At 41.8% G+C, this 19,098-nt stretch overlaps 1 protein-coding gene across 1 annotated transcript in view; it reads right to left on the bottom strand.

The window, feature by feature from the left end:
- Positions 1–19,098, bottom strand: part of FBXL7 (F-box and leucine rich repeat protein 7) — a 190,752-nt gene that overhangs the window by 16,868 nt on the left and 154,786 nt on the right. The gene's annotated exons all lie outside the window — the stretch shown is intronic.

Raw genomic sequence — 19,098 nt, 5'->3', positions numbered from 1 at the left:
GGCAACATTTACATTTCCATGTTCTACTTTTTTACGTATTGATCTTCATTTTTCATTTAAAACCCAATTTACATAAGTATAGGTAAAATGAGTGCACATTGCTTAATATTGACTCTCAAGCTATACATACATGACCAGAACCAGTCACTTAGAGTGACACTGAGCTGAGGCAAAGAGATACTACTCTTTGAATGATACGCTGACATGAAGTTTGTGTTGATGTAAAGATATCTTTGCAATTTATATAGAAAACTGGAACAAATGCCTAATGACTCCCAACTTCAAAATGCAGAAATCCAGTCAGCTGCTCCAGTCAAGTGTAGCTGTTCCACTGCTTCACCTCTCAAAAACAGGAGAATTTGGAAGAAAAGATGTATCAGTTTACATCATTATAGAACTTCAAGATAAGTTGCTGGACATAAATTTATGGGAGGAAAACATTTTCGAAATCCCCAGGTGTTTATGTGGATCAAATCCAAGAGGACCTGCAGAACCCTGAAATGTAGCTCTGGTAGATGTGCGTTGGTCTAAACAGAAAATAATATACAAAGCAGAGGAATGCTTGCCTCTGGGGAAGGCTGAGAATATTATCACTTTGTTGTGTAATCAAGATGACTTGCATCCAGTTGGTAGCAAACTCTACAGCAGACAAATAATTCCCCCAAGAATGACTGTTTCCACTGTATTCACCAGAAGTGAATTATTTGTGTAAAAGAACATTGTTTTTCATAATCAAATACTGGCATTTTGAAAGCACACGACTTTCAGAAATGACTGACTTTCAAATTAACTGGGGATCCAGGATTTGACCTCCAAAACTGGAGAAATAAGTGGTAAGCAATAGGCTAAACAGAAGAGGGAACAGTAGCAAGAGATTTAAAGCCACAAAGTTGTGCTCCTCTCTTAAAACTCAAGTTTAGATGCAAAAGATTTATTAAATCAATGTAATTTAGAATAGTCCTAATATCCTTCCTAGAATAAATTCAGGGTTTGTAAGCAAACATAGGCTTTGCTGATAATCTGGGAAGAGGCAACCCTCCAAATTATGCGACAGACACACAGCCAACTGAGAAAGGTTGGTTCAGTCCAGCTCCGTCTGGATTGTCCTGTGAGACACCTGCAAGTGCCCACCCAGTGTCCCTGCTGAGAAGTTGCACACCAAAGTAGATGACATATCCTTCTAGCAGCTAAGTTACCAGTAAGGGAGTGATAATAGAACAACAACAAAAAATGCCACTAACAGAAAAGAGAACACAACTCTCCTCTGTAAAAACTGCTCAGTTAGTTACCGTGTCATTGCTTACTCCAGGGTGAGCGAAGTGAGCTCTTTTCAATCCTATAGGAGAATCACCCTGAGGCAGTAAGAGTTTTCCAGGTTTTAAAAATCTGCAGAAGTGTTTATTCCCAGACTAATGCTTTTGCAAACTAGGAGGGACTCCATCAAGAGCCCTGCCTAGGTCTGTAGGATGGCCGTGGATTACAGAAAATCAGAATTGTGCAAAGCGTAACTGAAGGCCAACATGCAACACCTGCTCCCGATCAGCTCAGATCCATTTACACTTCAGTTTCCAAAGTTTATTTTCTTTCCCAGGAATGAGATCCCTTCAAAAGCACCTGCTGACATCCTGGCAAGCATTCTCTTGTTTTGCAGGCAAATACCTCATTTCTAGGGTTGCATCCCTTCTCTCTTTTGACACGTGGCCAAACTCAGAAAGCAAAGCTGGTCTCCAGAGATGGAGAATGGTAGAAAGGAATGGTAGAAAACTTCACTTAGTCCACAGTTTTACATTTCTTACATATCCACAATGCTATCCCTATGCTTACAGAGAAGGGAATAAATTCAGCAAAGGTCTGGCCAAACCAGTTCCCCAGTGAATTGCCTTTGGGACCTGGGTGAGAGGAACACTCTGGAGGGGATGAAAGAAAAGAAACGTAAGTCTCCAAAGCAGAAACACAGGTCGCCAGCACAATCTAACTTATCCAACACATCTCTAACAAAGATATATAAGCCCAGGATTTTTCATAATAAACACTTCATGTTATAACAGCCCAGGAGTGACAGTCAGCAGCCCCTCTTCTGTTACAAACACACACAATAATCATACAATGATCCACTGAGCAAGCACATAGTGCTCATTCAGATCCACAAGGATTAAAAGTTTGTTTATGGGAAATTCAGGAGTTAAGCTGGGAAGAGACATGGCTACTGGCAGCTTTCTCCTACTAGAAAATATAACTGGCTCAAGCCCAAGTGCACTAACTTACGTGGATTCCTGACCACCAGTGTGAAGCAGTCCCAGACCGTGTCAAAACAGATGGCACTTACAACTGTAAAAGCAGCGCATTAGCCATCCTCTAAAACCCAGTCCTGCCATCTGAGGTCCCACTTGCTCTGTTTGTGACTTGTGATGTATAAATTGCAGATTGCTATTTATATGCAACAGCATATGGTACTCTGACATTTGAGGAGTATCAGATGTACATACATGCAAGTAAATCAAGAATTCAGCACTCTGTATTTATGGCAGCTTCAGTAACTTCCCTTCTACTGAAAGCGACAATAAATAATTGCCTCATTGTGCATAAAATATTAACTGACTGTAATTATTCCTTTTCAATTCATTGTGACTTCAATTTACTGAAATGAGATAAACAAAATTATTCACCCATTGTTTTTATGTCATTTTGATTTCATGTGGAAAAAAGAAAATGTGATGTTTAGGGCCATACAATCACTGAAAGAGTTAGTTATTATTCAAAGCAATAACTCTAGCATTATCTAAATCCTTCAGCCTCTTATTTTTCATCTTTACCTAACCTAATTATATTACACACCATCACTGATTTCTAGCTTTATATGTAATTTCACATTTATCCTCAGATTTAGTATCACCAGCTTATGGTGATATCTTAGGGGGTAGACTTAAAGACTGGATAGCAGCAGCATTTGGAAACAAGAAATATTTGGCATCTTGACAAAGAAGAAAGGCCCTTTTCTTTACAAAGCCCAAGAAAAAAGTGAACCTGGCAGGGCAATCTCATCAACATATGTAAATACCTGATGGGAGGGTGTACAGGAGATGGAGCCAGGCTCTTTTCAGTGGCACCCAGTGACAGAACCAGAGGCAATGGCACAAACGGAAACACAGGAGTTTCCCTCTGAACATCATCAGGAAACACTTCTCACTGTGAGGGTGACGGAGCAGCGGCACAGCAGAGAGGCTGTGGAGTCTCCATCCTTGGAGATATTCAAAAGCCGTCTGAGCATGGTCCTGGTCAACCGGCACTAGGTGCCCCTGCTTGAGCAGGAGGTTTGGACCAGATGACCCCCAGAGGTCCCTGCCAACCTCAACCACTCTGTGATTCTACAAAATAACTCTAACACACCTCCTATAAGGAGCACATGAAGTTTAAGTCCCACTTTCAAACAGGCATTGTATGAACCTTTTGCACTGTGCTTCCAGGCATCTTCAAATTTGATCTCCCATCATGGGGGTCTTGCAGAGTTTGCTTTTTTGATCACACCAACTCAAGCTCCATCTCAACTGGTGCCTGATCCTCCTGTTCAAAAACACCTTTTGTCACTGAGGTGAAAAATGATCACCCTCATTGTTAAATGTTAAAGCTTAAGCAGGCAACTACTGTCAGCTGGTAACTGAGAACTGGTGTGCTGGGGATAATACCATTTAACGTCTTAATTAATGACCTGGATAATGGGACAGAGTGCACCTTGAGCAAGTTTGCAGACGACACACAACTGGGAGGAGTGTCTCATAGGCCAACAGTCATGTTGCCATCCAGAGGGACCTTGACAGGCTGGAGAAAAATGAGTTGACAGGAACCTCATGAAGTTCAACAAAGCAAAATGAAAAGTCCTGTATTTGGAAAGGAATAACCCTATGTACCAGCACAGCCTGGGGGCTGATGAGCTAGAAAACAGCTTGGCAGAACAGGTCCTCGTGGACACCAAGTAGAATATGAGCCAGCAATGTGCCCTCACTGTAAAGAAGTCCTAAGCTGCATTAGGAGATGTTGTCAGCAGGCTGAAGGAGGTGATGCTTCCCCTCTGCTCAGGATTGGTGAGGCCACACCTGGAGTGCTGTGTCCAGTTCTGGGCTCCCCAGTATGAGAGACATATGGACATACTGGAGAGAAATGCCACAGTGATGATCAAGGGATTGGAGCATCTGACATATGAGAAGAGGCTGAGAGAGCTGGGATTGGTTTTCCTGGAGAAGACTCAGGGGGATCTTATCAGTGTATTATTTGAAGGAAGGGTGGAAAGAAGATGGAGCCAGGCTCTTCTCAGTGGTATCCAGTGAATGGAGAAGAGACGGTAGGTTCAAACTGAAATATAGGAAATTCCTATTTAAACAAAGTTTGTCATAGTGAGAGTGGTCAAGCATGGGATCAGGTTGCCCAGAGAGGTGTGAAGTCTCCATCCTTGAAGACAGTGTCCTGTGCAATGTGCTGTATTCAGCCCTGCTTTGAGCCAAATGTTGGAAAATCTCCAGAGGTCCCTTCTAAACTTAACTATTCCGTGATTACCAATTCAATTGAACTCATCAAGCCTCTTCTCTTTGGGGCCTTGCATAGAACAAACTATGCTTAATTAAAGCAAATCAAACCCTCATGAAAACGTCATTAAAAATGTGTTAATTCACAAACTATGAGTGAAGAGGTTAAGTAATCTTGACCTGTGTAGCTGAAGATCGAAAAGGATATGCTAATATGTACCATTACCACCAATGTATGCAGATAGAAGGCAGAGGTGACGGACAGGTTATACTGTACTTGAGAAGGCATGTAAGAAGGAGAGTAGTGAAGTCTGACACTAAGCGAAGACATTGTAGTTGAGGGTTAAAAATTATCACACAGGACACAATTAGGTCAAGACATAGGCTGCTGAGAGCATGAGTTGGGATTGACATCTAGGGCTTTTTGGAAGCCATAAGATAAAAAAAAAACCCAAGCCAAAACACAACACAACAATAGAGGAATTCATCTATGAAGCAAATTCTGCTATTAGCTGCTGTTTAGACAAGATGACCCAATAACTTTCCCACCCATTTATCATCAGCCAGACCTGATTTGGCGGCCATCCTTGCCTTTCTAAAACAGAGAAGTAAGAGTTTTACTGAAAAAAATTTGTCAGGGTGCATGGAAAATAAAGGACAGAGTAACAGTGAGTAATGGATGCTTATTTTCATCAGCGAAGCTGTGCCACTCTTTTCCATCAAGTTGGCACAGATACACACTTTGTGCTGAGAAGCAATGCTCTTGCTGCAGCTCTTTCAAGGATGTTTCAGTACACACTTTTACAGATGTTGTACTCCTGATTCATAATATGCAGACCATTTTGGGAGAAAAGAGGATGAAGTTCACTGAAACAGACATGATCCACAGAAGCATATTAAACCCTGCTCATGTAGGCTGATAAGACTGCAGCACCTCAGTGAAGATTCCTCAGGATGCCCTCTTTTTTCCTATAATACAATGAATATACTGAAGATCCTTGTAACTCATGACTTGAGTTGGAAAGGCAGCATTCGCCGGCCTCAGATCTGGGACTCCTGAGCAGCACACTTCATTGCTAGCCGTCCTCCTCAGTGCAGAAAAAGTAGCATACATTCTCCTTCTCTGCAGAGTTGAGGCTACAGTTTTCTTGGTGGGATGCACTATGTTAAGGTTGTGGACAAGGACTACCTGAACAACTAAACTGGCACTGAAGCCCTAGTGAATTCACACCCAGACTACCTTCACTTCAACTGACATTCTTCCTTTTAAGACCAACTTCAGAAATTAGACTGATCAACACAAAACGCAGGTGAAAGTTGTGCTCTGTTAAACTGCAGAGAGAGAAAAGCAGTGCCAAACTGGCGTACTACTGTTATATTTAAGCTGCCAAGTGAGGACAAGGTTATGTTTACAGGATGTGTGATGTAAACTAAGGTACATGTAATGAGCCTCGGGTCTTAGAAAAGGCATTTAGCACTGTGCTACAGTTCCACTACGTACTGAAGTTTCACGGGGACAAATTATAGTAATGACTTCACCTTCTCCTTAACTGCACAAGACTTCAAGCAAAAGACTAACACAAAAAAGAAATTTATAAAAATGAATTTCTAGCATTTTTCAGTATAATTTGGAAACATAATAAATAATAATAATAAAGAGAGATCACAAAGTCATATTTTAAACCTTCTAATGAGGAGGTAAAAAGAATTTATATTAGAAAATGTTTTAGAGACCTGCAGTGACTTCACATTTTCCAGCTCATTTGATTTAGAAGCGAAGAGGCTGATGCTGCAGTACCTGGATGCCAAGTACTTCCTGGGATGTGCTCTGAACTTACAGTAGCCACTCACAGGATCCCAACTCACAGTTGCAAGTTGACTGTACAACTCACTGTTGCACAGTCAGCATCTCACAGGATCCCAACTCCCCTCAACCCACGCTAAATCTGAAACACTACCAGGCTGGTTCACTCCCTCTGTTCTACTTGTGGTGAAGAGACTTTTCTAACATCAATAATTGCCTGGAAAGTATTCCCCTCATTTCATCAGCTACAGTCCACTCATGCTGGATTCGTGACTATTTATAGCATGATACCACGTATCCACTGTACGTGCTACACCACTACATTATAGCATGCACCACGTATAGCAAGACAACACTGTGAAAGTGTCAGTATGAGAAATGCTGAATTAAGAAGACAGGTGAGATTGCAAACACTGGGTCACTAAGATACTATAATGCAGCTATAGTTACATTTACTTGTTTCTTCATTTTAATTCCATTTACAGAACATGTGAGCCATGTGCAAGGCAGTGGTAATACTGGTATCACACACAATTCAGGTAAATACTTCTGCAGCCCCGAGGGTGATTCAAGAACCACTACAAAATGTTGAAGCTTTCACTGTTTACTATCTTATCCAGTTTGGAAGACAGTGAAATCTGTTGCCAAATCCTGACCACCCTTTAGTTTGTGGGAACAGGTGTCTGCACCACAAAGCAACCCTCTTGTTCAGTTTGGATTGACTTGTTTTGACATGGGACAAAGAAGGAAATGGAGGTGACAAAAGAGTGTTCCTTCTGAAGCAGGACATTTTCAATGACAGGAATGCACGTGGCAGCTTGTGTCTTACAGAGGTCTCTCTAGTACTAGAGCACTGAAATCCTTCCACTTGAACCTCAGGAGTTAAATTCTCCCTAGGAGTGTCTCCATACCACATGAAATGGGTCTTTTGTTCACTACCTGCTGAAATGGGATGTCTGTGCATCAATGCGGAGACGGAAAACAAGCTGTCAATGATCCGTCTGTCCACCAAGCTTCTTCACATGTGGCTTTTGCAGTGTTTGAATTCTGCCACTCCAGCATCAGGGTGTGATTTAACTGCATAAAACACTAGCGTATAAGTAGCTCACACCTTACAGAAACATGTCTGTTCCCAGGTTCTGCCTTAGCAGAGCGCAAGGTTGATGGACAGACTGCACAGTTCACATGAAGCATTACCCCTAATTGAACAAAAACTGATCTTGAACGTCCTGCCTTTTTAAGGAAAATACGTTATAAGACTTTGAGTTTACTGAAATGAGGTAATAAACACATACCTTGCTGAAGTAATATTTGACTCATAAGGCTTTTATGTTGGATAGCCTTGGCTGATTTAGAAATCTCTTTTATAAACTCTGGAAGGTGAGAAGCCTATATTCCCAAGTGATCTGCTACATATAAAGCAGCCAGAAGCCATCTGAAAACCACACAATGAGAAAAGGCTTCAGAGAAGCACGCAGTCCTCCACCCACAAGGGCTGATCATCAGGCATGGACATCAGCTTTTCCTTCCTCTGAAACAAAGGTGGGATGCCTGCCTTGGGGCTGAGCCATGGTTCCTGCAAACCCCAGCCAATCGGTCACTTCTCTTCATTACTTTTTATATCTACAGCACTCACCAGTGATGCTACTGAGTCTTCTTTACTGAGTATAATGAGTTTCATGCAAGTGCAGCTGTACCTGGGGAATAATTCAGGCAGAATAAGTTATTTTAACTGAGACTACAGCTGGCAAACCCAGTCCTTTGGCAAATCGCTTAAGTCCTTGTAAGCCTCATCTGCCTGCAATACTTTGCGGCAAGCTCACCAGCCTTTCTGCGAACAGCTATTTGATCCCTGAAGGGAATTTAGATTTTTGTTTACAGAAAAACTCCAAAACGTCAAGAACATGAAGCAATCTCATCACACTTGAATTGCATTTAGCAGCCTTCCTATACACAAAGGTATGGGTGGAGGGTGTGCTTCTATTCCCTGCCTGTGCAGCATGAGATTACAATTACTGCTGATATCAAAATGAGGACTAGGAACACATGATGATGGCATGGTCCAACCTTGGCAAACGGTCTGGGTAACACCACCTTTTAAGATAAGAATGTGAGTGAACCATTTATGGTGTGAGTGTGTAAAAAAAGAAAAAAGCATAAAACCAGAGGGTGCTTCCCCATACTGATCATGTTAAAAGGGAAGAAAATTACCACCTTCCAACCACTCACCTTAAAGAGGAAGATGATCATCAGCCAGGTAGAGAAGCCTCCCAGTCAGAGGCCATCAGCTGCCTGCTTTCAGGCAGGCTGCTGCAGGCAGAGACCCACACTTCGTGGGGTGCATGTGAGCTCATGGGTGCTGCCTCACCAGCTGCAAGGAGCAGCGTGGGGCCCCATGAGGTGAAAGCACCCACATCTGCTGCAGGATGTGAGTGCACCTCCAGAGAGGGCAGGGGGGAATGTAACCCACATGTGCTGGTAGAGTGTATGTGTGTGTACCCGTCAAAGAGAGACTAGAACTTTTGGGGATTAGTTAAAGCTGTTTATCTGTAGGTATTTATTAACATTCATTTGGTGTTCAGTGTTGTGCTTTATCTGTGACGTTACTGGTAATGATCCCAAATGTGCAGTTCATTGACTACTGATGAATTTCATGTTATTATTAAACTGCTTTGATCCTAATTTTGGTTTAAACTATGTGAACTGAATAGTACTCCACTGCAGCACATGGCTGTGATTCATCACTCACTGCTGTTTGTTTCTGTTAGATTCTTAAGGATGAGAAAACTGATTTATAGCAGGTGTCGACAAGAGTTTCAAAATAAAGCTAGGGATTAAAGGGTGTCATTCAACCAGCTGCAACAAGCCATTGCTTAGAAAAGGTGTGGACAAACTCCAAAAGCAATGTAGATCTCATGGTGGATTTGTGGAGCAGCAGTAGCACTGCATAGCGGAGCAACAGGGAGATGCCGAACACCTGCACGGAGGGATCATGTTCTGCCTTGGCAAGGACTGCAGCTGATTCAGACTCCAGTTCTCCAGCAGGGAATCACAACCTTGGTATAATCTAATTAACTCTCCATACATATATGTGTATTATTTCCATATATAGCTATATTTGGCTATATCTATAGGCAGATTACTATAATTAGAGATGACCAAAACTGAAACAGTGGCTCTGAATTTTCTTACTAAGTATGGAAAGTACTGGAAACCACAGAAGTGCTATGACTGAATGAAAAGCCTACCTTTCATTTATAAAAGTGGGTGCCAGGGAAAACTTAATAATATACACCTAATATCATGAGGAAACCAAATTAAAGACAATTAGATAAATTATTTAAAACATTTTTCTAGCAAATGGTGTCAAATTCCTTGTGAGGGTATTCCAATCACACAATTAAAACAGAAGGATTTTACCCTATTAAATTTCTCTCTTTTCTCATTTTTTGCCTTAAAATATTTAAGATTATAATAGATTACTTTCTTTGCAGAATTCTATGTATATGAAAAAAAAAAGAACAAGAGGCACACCGGTAATTACTGTTTTTTAAACTGAGTTAAATTTAGCTTATTATGCTAAAATTACAAATTAATTAATTAAACCACAGAATATTTTTCTGACAAGTATTTGCTACACCTTTATGAGTAGGCACTTCCACAAGTTTCATCTTCTATGTTTAAAACTGAGACACTTTGTGATAGCACTGCTCAGAAAACAGATAGATATGAGCTGTAAAACTTTAAGAGATTCCAAGCTACGGAAATACTCTAACTGTAAATTTACACCACAAGGAAAACAGCTTCCAGTGTGGTCCAGTGCATCCTTGTAACTCAGCCAGCCAATGGCCCTTCTCACTTTCCTGGGAGTAATGCTACTTGGAGTTGTACTAGCCTATGAGAGACACGACTACACTACAGCCTTTCCAGGCTCCTACCCATGTTTTCACTGAATTTTCCCATATTAAATATGTCTCCTATTTCAGCAGAGTGGCACAAGCATAGACATGATAAACCCTGAGAATGATTTTGAGTTGTATCTAGTCCTCAGGTGAGCTCCAGTGCAGGCAGCGGGGCGACGCAGCCTGAGGGGGCACTAATGCAGGACCAGACCTTCCAGCCGTGGGAAATGCGGAGCGTGGCCCAGAGCCAGGGACAGCTGCCGCTGTGGGAGACATGCTGCAGAAATGGGACATGTTCCCAAATGATGGGAAGAACAGTGGTTTCAGAGGATACCACGTGTACTGAGCTGGCTTCAGTATGACGGTGTAAAAGTGCTGCCATTTTACCCATTTCCCTTTTGCGTGCCGTCTGTTAAAACCCACAGCTCCACTGCACAATATGATGTCAAAAATATCATACAGATAATGACAAGTGGAGCCAGAGGATAAAGCCAGACGTTTATTCTTATGTTTTAACCAACATAGACTGGATTAGGAAATTCAGTTTATACTTAATTGTGTATTTTAAAATAAGCCATTATAACTGTTGCATTAACCTACAAGGAATTCAGATGCCGTTGGACATCTTGGCAACCTTGATGTAAATTCATCTTCTGCTTCTTTCAAAAGGCTGTATCCAAAAGAAACACTGCATCAAATGTATTGTTAAGACTTTCCCCAGCACGTGCTTTGACATCCAGGGAAGTTTTACAAGTCAGGGTTGTTGAGAAGCTTAAGCATCAGACCTGACGCTGCTGCATCTGACAGCTTCACCACTTGGAGAAAATAAGTTTTCGGTCTTCTTTTGACAGCTGAATAGGATATCTCAGCCTCCTGGCTTCATGCTCCCCATCAGTGCGCTCACATCGGCATTCTCCAGCTTCAGCACGCAGCCAGCCACGGCACGCAGCAGGGCTGAGCAGCCTCCTCTGCAGCTGGCACTTACATGATCCTGGTAACATGGAGGGAACAAAGGAGCCCCAGGGCATTTTGAGACACACGTGCTCTCAAAGCAGCTGACAGGCACCTAAATTACATCAATCATCTGTGAGCATGCCACAGTATTAACTGCCCCCTGCATTCTCCACCACAGAATTGGCAGCTTAATTCTATCACATCTAGCTGGTCAGCCATAACCGTTTAGCAGCCTGAGAAGCAGCTCTCAGATGGGAAGCACAGCCTGCTCACAGAAAGGGTCTGTTTCCTTGCAATTGCACATGCCAGTACTGGAGCATTAAAGGCAAGTGAGGTTCACAGAGCCACAGAAAGATTTCTTTCCTCAGAGGAATATTACAGGTTGGCATGACCACATGACGCCACCAACCTGAGTCCCACAAAGATGATGCAGAATATGACATATTGGAAACCACAGTAAGCAACGCATCTAATAGTTGTGCTCGCCCTGCCATGCATCTTTCTCCATCCTGAGGTCCCTCTACTACTCTTAGCATTCAGATACGGCTGCTGAAATGCCATCTGTAGTTTCCCAGCACTAGTAGTAAAAACCATTGAGCCAGAGCCGGGCGTAAACTTGTCCACCATCACAGGCAGTAGTTGCAGCAGACAAATCTGAATGTGCACATACAAAATGTTCTAGTTTAAAGAAAAAAAAGAGCAAGAGCAAGCAGATTGCAGGTGCTTGGGAAAGAAGCTAATGCATAATATAACACAAAATTTCTCAAACACCTCAAGTTAGAGATGCTAACAGACTTGAAATACAACTCTCTGGACACACCACTATACTATGCAGTTTGGGATCACCAGCATCTTGCAAGCAACCCTAGACTTCGTTATTTGAAACAGTTTCAGTTTTCAGTTCAACTTTTGTTTACCTGTATGAGAGAACATACACAAGCTGAGACATGCTACAAGAATTATACTAGTGAATCAATAATCACAACAAACTCTGTTCAAGAGGAAGGCTGGTTAACATCCACTCATTAACTTTTTTGAAATTTTATGAAGAAAGGCTTGATGTCACTTAAAAAAAATAAATACTTCAAACAGCTAAATTAACTAGCCTCCCTTAAAACATGGAGTTACCTACTATCAGAAGCCTATAGCAAGGGTGATGTTAAAGCTTTCTCCACTGGTTTCTACCATCTGGCCAATACATGACACATTTTAGCGTTCTGTATGCTCTACCATAAACAGATACAACATTTAAGCTTTGTATATGAGCCTTCCACATGCAAAACCCAAAATACCACATTGCACACCACACGGAGATTTGCCATCCACAGGATGGTTTGTTTGCGCCTCTAACTTCTCTCAGTAACAGCACCCTCTAACTCCTACAACTCTGCGCAGAGACACTCCCAGAGCTTACTCCTTTGTGCCGCTATCAGCGCACACGGCACAGCCCTGCTAGCAAGTAAACTCAGTGGAGGCTCACAAAATACACAAATTAACAATCAAGAGCCTTGCTGAGTTGGACCTTTTACTGAACACAACTCTGGCCCTTGTCTCCTTGCTCTGTTTATAAGGCTTAACAAGTATATAAACTATTGCTCTTAAATTATGAGGACCCACATTTATGAGAGCAATTATCCTTTGTTTGTTTAGAAAGGCTATTTGTCTTTCTCCTGTCTTTTAAATGCCTCCCTGCCTCCTTTGCCCAAAACAAAGCAAAATGTTTGGATTTTTATTTGAGGGTGGGCTCCATCTGAAGTTCACTTAATGAGAGGAAATCTCTGCTATAACCATTGGATGGGGGAAGGAGCAGGAGGAAGAGATCAAGCCTTGTTCCAGGTCAGATGAGAGCTGCGCAAGGGAAGTGTTTGGGGGTTTTGCTTTTATACCTCTATAAAATCCATTATAAAGTTGGGCTGGTTTTGCTTTAAAAATTTTTTTAAAAATCATAGCACATATCAGTTAATAAGTACCTCACTGTCACTGAGCACTAGGGCAGAATAGGGTTTGAACATTTGACTGGCCCTTCTGCAGCCTGTTCAGATGAGATGGAAAGCGAAAACTCACTGCTAGGCATTTAAAAAGTCCATGCTATCACTAGCAAATGGGTTAAACTATAACTTCCAAACGAATAAAATATATCTTCGTAACACTGCTCTATTCAGAATTAATACTGCCAACATAAGACACATTTCAGATCTGCAAGTGGGTGCACTCAGCCATCTGACTGTGCTTCCCAGTGAATTGTCAAGTGCTGAGCATAGACGGATTTCCTTTAACAGCTTCAGAAAAATGATCCTACTGTCAGCTCTGTCATTCCTGTAACTCCAACAAGACGTTAAGACCTGAACAACCCTGTGGCCTGCAGCCAATGGGCTTTTACCCTGAGGACCGCTGTTCTTCCTTCCTCTCCAGAATTTGCATCACGCGCCCTCTGCTACACAAGGCAACACCCAGACTGAGCCTTTGAAATCATCTACTTAATGAAAAAGAAAGCTTAATTGCCTGGAAAGCCACAGCAGCAGTAGGGAAAGGAAACAAAAAGGTGATGTAGCTCCTCCTTTCCTCAGCCACACACCTCCTCGCTGTCAGTAGGGATTGAAACTGTGCTTTAATATGAGATGCCCTGGGTAGGGGAAACCCTCCGTCATACTTTCAAATGTGAAACTCCATAGAGGTCCTTCTGAGAGAGAAGGATGGGACAGATCTAGAGTAGCTGAGCTTCACCTTGGGGGAAAAAAAAAAAAGAGGGATTTTTACACAAGTACTGCAGAACTGTGTCAACGGAAGGGAACACAGGGCTGGTGGGTACAAGGAAAGCCGCTCAGCCGGCAGAATCATTGCACAACCACCAGCCGCTGGAGCTCAGAACAGAAATGCAACATGGAAAAAGCCTTCCAGAAAACTGGCAGTTGTTTTGTTCAACAAAGCCTGATGAGAAGATGCCTTTCACTTCTGAAGTATTTTCTAAATGAGGGGGTTCTTAACTATATGACAGGGAAAACTCATGCCTTTGAGTGAAGTTCAATGGTTGTTTTGTTCTCCAGGTAGCAGCCACCCATCACCGAACCTATTTTTATTCACTGAAATTCAATGTTTCAATTCAGAAAGAGCACAGGACCAGTCACTTGCAGGCTGAAAGTATGTTTTGCTCTTTATAAGCCAAAGTCACTGACACTCCCTAATACGGTTTCCGTGTCCAAGTATGATTAGCAGAGATCTTGTAATGGGACTTCATGACACTGCTCAAGTTTTAATAAAGGAGCTTATCTTTCATGGCACATGATGCATTACACTCTCAACAAGGCATCTCTGAAATAAAATCACAAATTCCCCTTCTTGTAGAACCTGCTTTCAAGGTTAAATGAATACATTAGTAGTATGTAGAAATATGAAGTATTAATCATGAAAAGCATAAAGATGAGATCATACAAGAGTTAAATGCCATTCTACTTTCCAGAAGCAGTCTTTCTACTCCTCAATTCCCCCCCCCCCCTTTTTTAAATTTTTTTTTTAAACCATCAACAACTATTTTTATGGAGTAACTTTACGCCATGTCCCAAATATGAATTTTATAGAAAGCTTTTGCTGTAAAACAGTTGTCTGGTTTGATTAATAGTCATCGTGAACAGGAAATACTTGCATAATGTGAATACATCTTGGACACAGATCTGGCTCACAGTAGATCTTTTGTGCTGCAGAGACTAACCTGGAACTGTTCCCACTGATACTGCTTTAAACAATCCTGCTGGACTGCAGAGTGTGGATACCAGCATCTCCTTCTGCAGGTTTTAATCTATCCAGCTGCAGAGGGGAATTTACCTAAGTTCTACCAGCTACAGAAAAAGAAGAGAAACTGCCTGATTACCAAGCTGTATAAACTGGCCTTTCAGTCAGATAGTCTCTCACCCGTATTGCACAGCTCAGCATCAAGCGCTTAGAGCGCTCTAAATACAGAGGGCCAAATACAGAAAATCTAGGGTTACTTGTAAGCTGGCTAACAAAACCTCTGCAGCCTCAACCAAATAAAGGTACTAAAAGGACAGAGAAAGATCTGGTAGATATAGTCCACTTGAGTTTCTAGAAGATGCTAGATTAACGTCTACCTGGAAGGTCCTGAAATAAACTGGGCAGCCAAAAGGAGAAGTGGGAAGATCTCAAAGATGAGCTTTTTATTTATTTATGAGAGCAGGAAACAAAGTAAGAGTTATCAGTTGCTTCTTGCCATTAAAGGAAGGATGCTTTAATATGAATGGATCCGGAAAAACTGGAAGGATCCGGTTCAATATGCTCGTAAGTAATCTAGAAAATGTGGTTAATAAGAAAACACTGAAAATTATTCTTGATATATTAAACTGTGTAAGGACATAAAGATGAGGCCTTACTCTGAAGACGTGCAGAAAAGTCTCAATCACACTCTGTTACTGGGCTTTACATTGTCAAATAATTTAATGCAGGTATGAATGAAATTCATTTGGATAAACTTTCAGGCATGTACACATAAATACACAATTTTCCATACAAACTGAAGGAGTTTGAGCTGACCATTACTATTGAGGAGTAAGATCTTGGGATTGCAGTAGACAGCTACACACCATAGTTTCAAGTAAATACCATCTCAAACAAACAAACAAAGCAACCATCATCACAGAGCAAAAATATAACTCAAATACTGCATGCAGTCTCCTCTCAAAACAGTTCAGTATAAGCAGAAGCGATTCAGAGGAGGACACACAAAAATAAGGAATAGCTTCTGTGTGAAAAAGAACTAAACATTCTTCAGTTGGAAAAAGAGACAATCGGAAAAGATTATAATGAAGGTGTGTATAGTCATAAGTAGCACTAAAAAGCTATATCCCACTTATTCTCTTGCAGCAGAGAACAGAGAAGACAAATCAAACTAACCATTGACAGGCTCAAAACAAATAGACACGAGATGGTAAAGATCTCTAGCTTGCAGATGGCAGCATTTGCAGAACAAGACCTATTGCCTCTCCTCCTATCCTGTCCATAATGCTTATACTTCTTGCTCAGCTCCACCACTGTTTTAAATCTCACTCCTTCCTCTCCTAGTGGTTTTTCAAATCCTGTAAGAATGTCATCTAAGCACTTCCAATTAATATAGGACTGAAAACACATTATACTGCAGTGTTAAGAGCCACTGTCTCTTCTATGGAGTATTGTAAACATGATTAAAACTGATGAGGGTTCTCAAGCCCTAAGGCTGACTGGAAGGTGCAATTAAATGTCTCATAAGAACAGCTGGAGCCAAATGGTGGTAAAAAACTGGTGAGGGCCATAAGTCAAGAAAGCAAGCTGTGAACCAGGTCAAGAAAAGGTTAAGTTGTAAACAGGCAATCTGGCATTCAGGACTAAAAAAATTAACGTGCAGTCAATTGCTTAAGCGGGTAAATATTAGGCTTCCTAATAAACACGTCTGAAGGTAAGGGAAAGAAAAAACACAGGAGGAGATGGGCATTTTCTGACAAGAGTACAAAGGTAAGGTAGACCTAGGTAACACAGACAGGAGCTAGTGATTCAGCTCAGAAGACTGGTGTGTAGCGCATAAGCAAGCTCCTCCGCTTGCTAGTACCAAAACTGTGTTAAGGCCTTCCTGAAGTTCAGAGAACCGGTAGAATAATTCTTAGACTAATCTTTGGAAACAACTTTCCCAGTACCTTTACAGTGGCCAATGGCTCAAGCTAGCATTACTCCGCATGAATTTTGAGTTTTGCAAAGCTGACAGAGTTTTCTCTACAGATTTTAAAATTTCAGCCAAAGACCATCTGTAAAAATCATAGAGGAGAGTTCTGATCCATGTCTGACCACCTGCAGCGTTATACAATGCTCTGGTGGAAAGAAGGGAAATTTTATTTCCCCACCAGGTCCTGCAAGACAAAAACATCCAGAAAATGGTAGGTATTTGACACTACTTTTATTAAAATCTAGTCAAGGAGGAAAGGAGACTATTTCCCCAGCTGTCCAAATCTCAAGATGAGTAAACAGAACCGTAGCAGGTATATGGCAAGGAAAGACAAGGTTTATTATTAACAGGATCTAAAAGTTATTGCTTGTTATTATCAGAGAGAAAAAAAAAAAAAAGTAATACAGAAGAAACAGCTCCTCTCTTCAGGGCGTGAGAGGCAACAGAAGCTGAGGAACAGGCTCATACAAGCTGCTTACATACAGAAGCCCCAACCTGGAAATGCCTGCTGTGGAAAAAGCAACTAATTTCCAGTGAATGAAGAAGAAAAAGCTGCTGTTGTCACCTGAGAAAAGGGAAAAGGGCACTGGTTTGGAAAGGAAGAATGATCTTCTAGTTAAATTACCACATCTGCTCCAGGGCTGCAGAGTTATCTGGCAGCCTAAGCCACAGTCGTGTTGTTTCTGCACAGTTTACAGAATAACTGTGCAGTGGCATTTTCCCAGATACATATATATTTTTTCCCCCTCAGCATCTCTCCACTCAGGCACATGCCTGAGTTTCTGTAGTAATTAGAGACAACCCCCACCCCAGGGCCCAGAGTACTACAGAAAGGCTCCCAGGCAGTACCGTGGCTTGTAGTTACCTGTGTTGCACATACCAGATATTGCCCAACCAAAGCGTGATTAACCTTCCTCGAATGTACTTATGCCATGGCCTCCTCTTAGTCGCACGCAGTTACAACATCAAGCAGCCCTAAGCAGTGCCCAGGTGCACCAGCAAGCACCTTTTGCCGCCTTACAGCTGCAAGTACTGCTTTCGAGCGCGGCTGGATTGCTGCTAAAGCAGCGAAAGAGGCAGAGGGTGTGCCGAGAGCCAGGGGAGCGCACGCCTGCCCAGTGGCTTAATCCAGGAAGGGAGAAGTCAACTTGAAGCTGCTTCAGTGAATTGTTCATGCTGACCTTCAAGACTGCCTGAATTTTACCAGTGCAGAAAGGTCACTTTTGCAATAATGAGCAACTCTATCAAAAACATTATTTTAACAGTAGTGCTGAGAACACAGCGGGTCTGTAACTGATAAAACAAGGAAACTCCACCAAGGTGATTTTAAAGGGTTTGGTTAGAGGAGGAAGACAAGAAAGCAACTTAATGAAAAAGCAGCAAAAACCCCCACATAATGGACAGAGTTCACTGGAGTTCAGTTTTCATATATTTTATACATTTTTTTCAACACTATTGCTGTTTCTGGAACGGTCTGCTGTACTCCAGGAACAATGAAAAGCCACATAAATAAATAAATACATAAACAAATGAGCTAAGAGCTAAGTTCCCTTTAGGTTATTTGAAAAGCAACAGGTGCCATCTGACAACTTTATTACAGATTTTTAGGTGTACTAAACACATGTAGGGAACGGTAAGAGCATTAAGAAAAAGGGAAGGGAACTAAGCAGGAACAAAGACGTTCCTGACTTGGCATCAGAAAAGGAATTGCAAATATTTTTGGATGCTCAGTCTGAACCACTAGAACTACTGTACCTTCTGTAAGGAGGCACACTGCCATAACATGATAAAACCCACTCCCTTCAATGATTTGTATGATACATTATCAGTGAGGCAGATCACCATGGTTGGACTGACAACTGCAGTATTATCAACACACAAAAACACAGCTGTCAATTGGAAGAAAACCTATACTGCTGTCAGGAAAGGTACATTGAGCATCAAAATATTGACTTCTCTACAGACAAAATAAAGGTAGATTTCTTGAATCCTCATCTTTTCTCATACAAACCTTCAGAAGACAAGCCTCACCTCCATGTTTTTAGGAGCTGTGGTGGCCAGCCACTGAAGGCATTCAGCTGCCTAGTGGAGCAGGCAGAACCTGGCCAGCCCCAGCCTGGAGGTTAACCCTGCTCACTTGACAAGGGTAGCTATAACCCATGTTGTCCCACATGTGATAGCCGAGCTCACTGCCAACACACCAGAAATATAAGCACAAAG

Source organism: Phalacrocorax carbo, chromosome 2, assembly GCF_963921805.1.
Source record: "Phalacrocorax carbo chromosome 2, bPhaCar2.1, whole genome shotgun sequence".
Lineage (NCBI taxonomy): Eukaryota > Metazoa > Chordata > Aves > Suliformes > Phalacrocoracidae > Phalacrocorax > Phalacrocorax carbo.
This window is presented reverse-complemented; position numbering and strand designations above follow the sequence as displayed.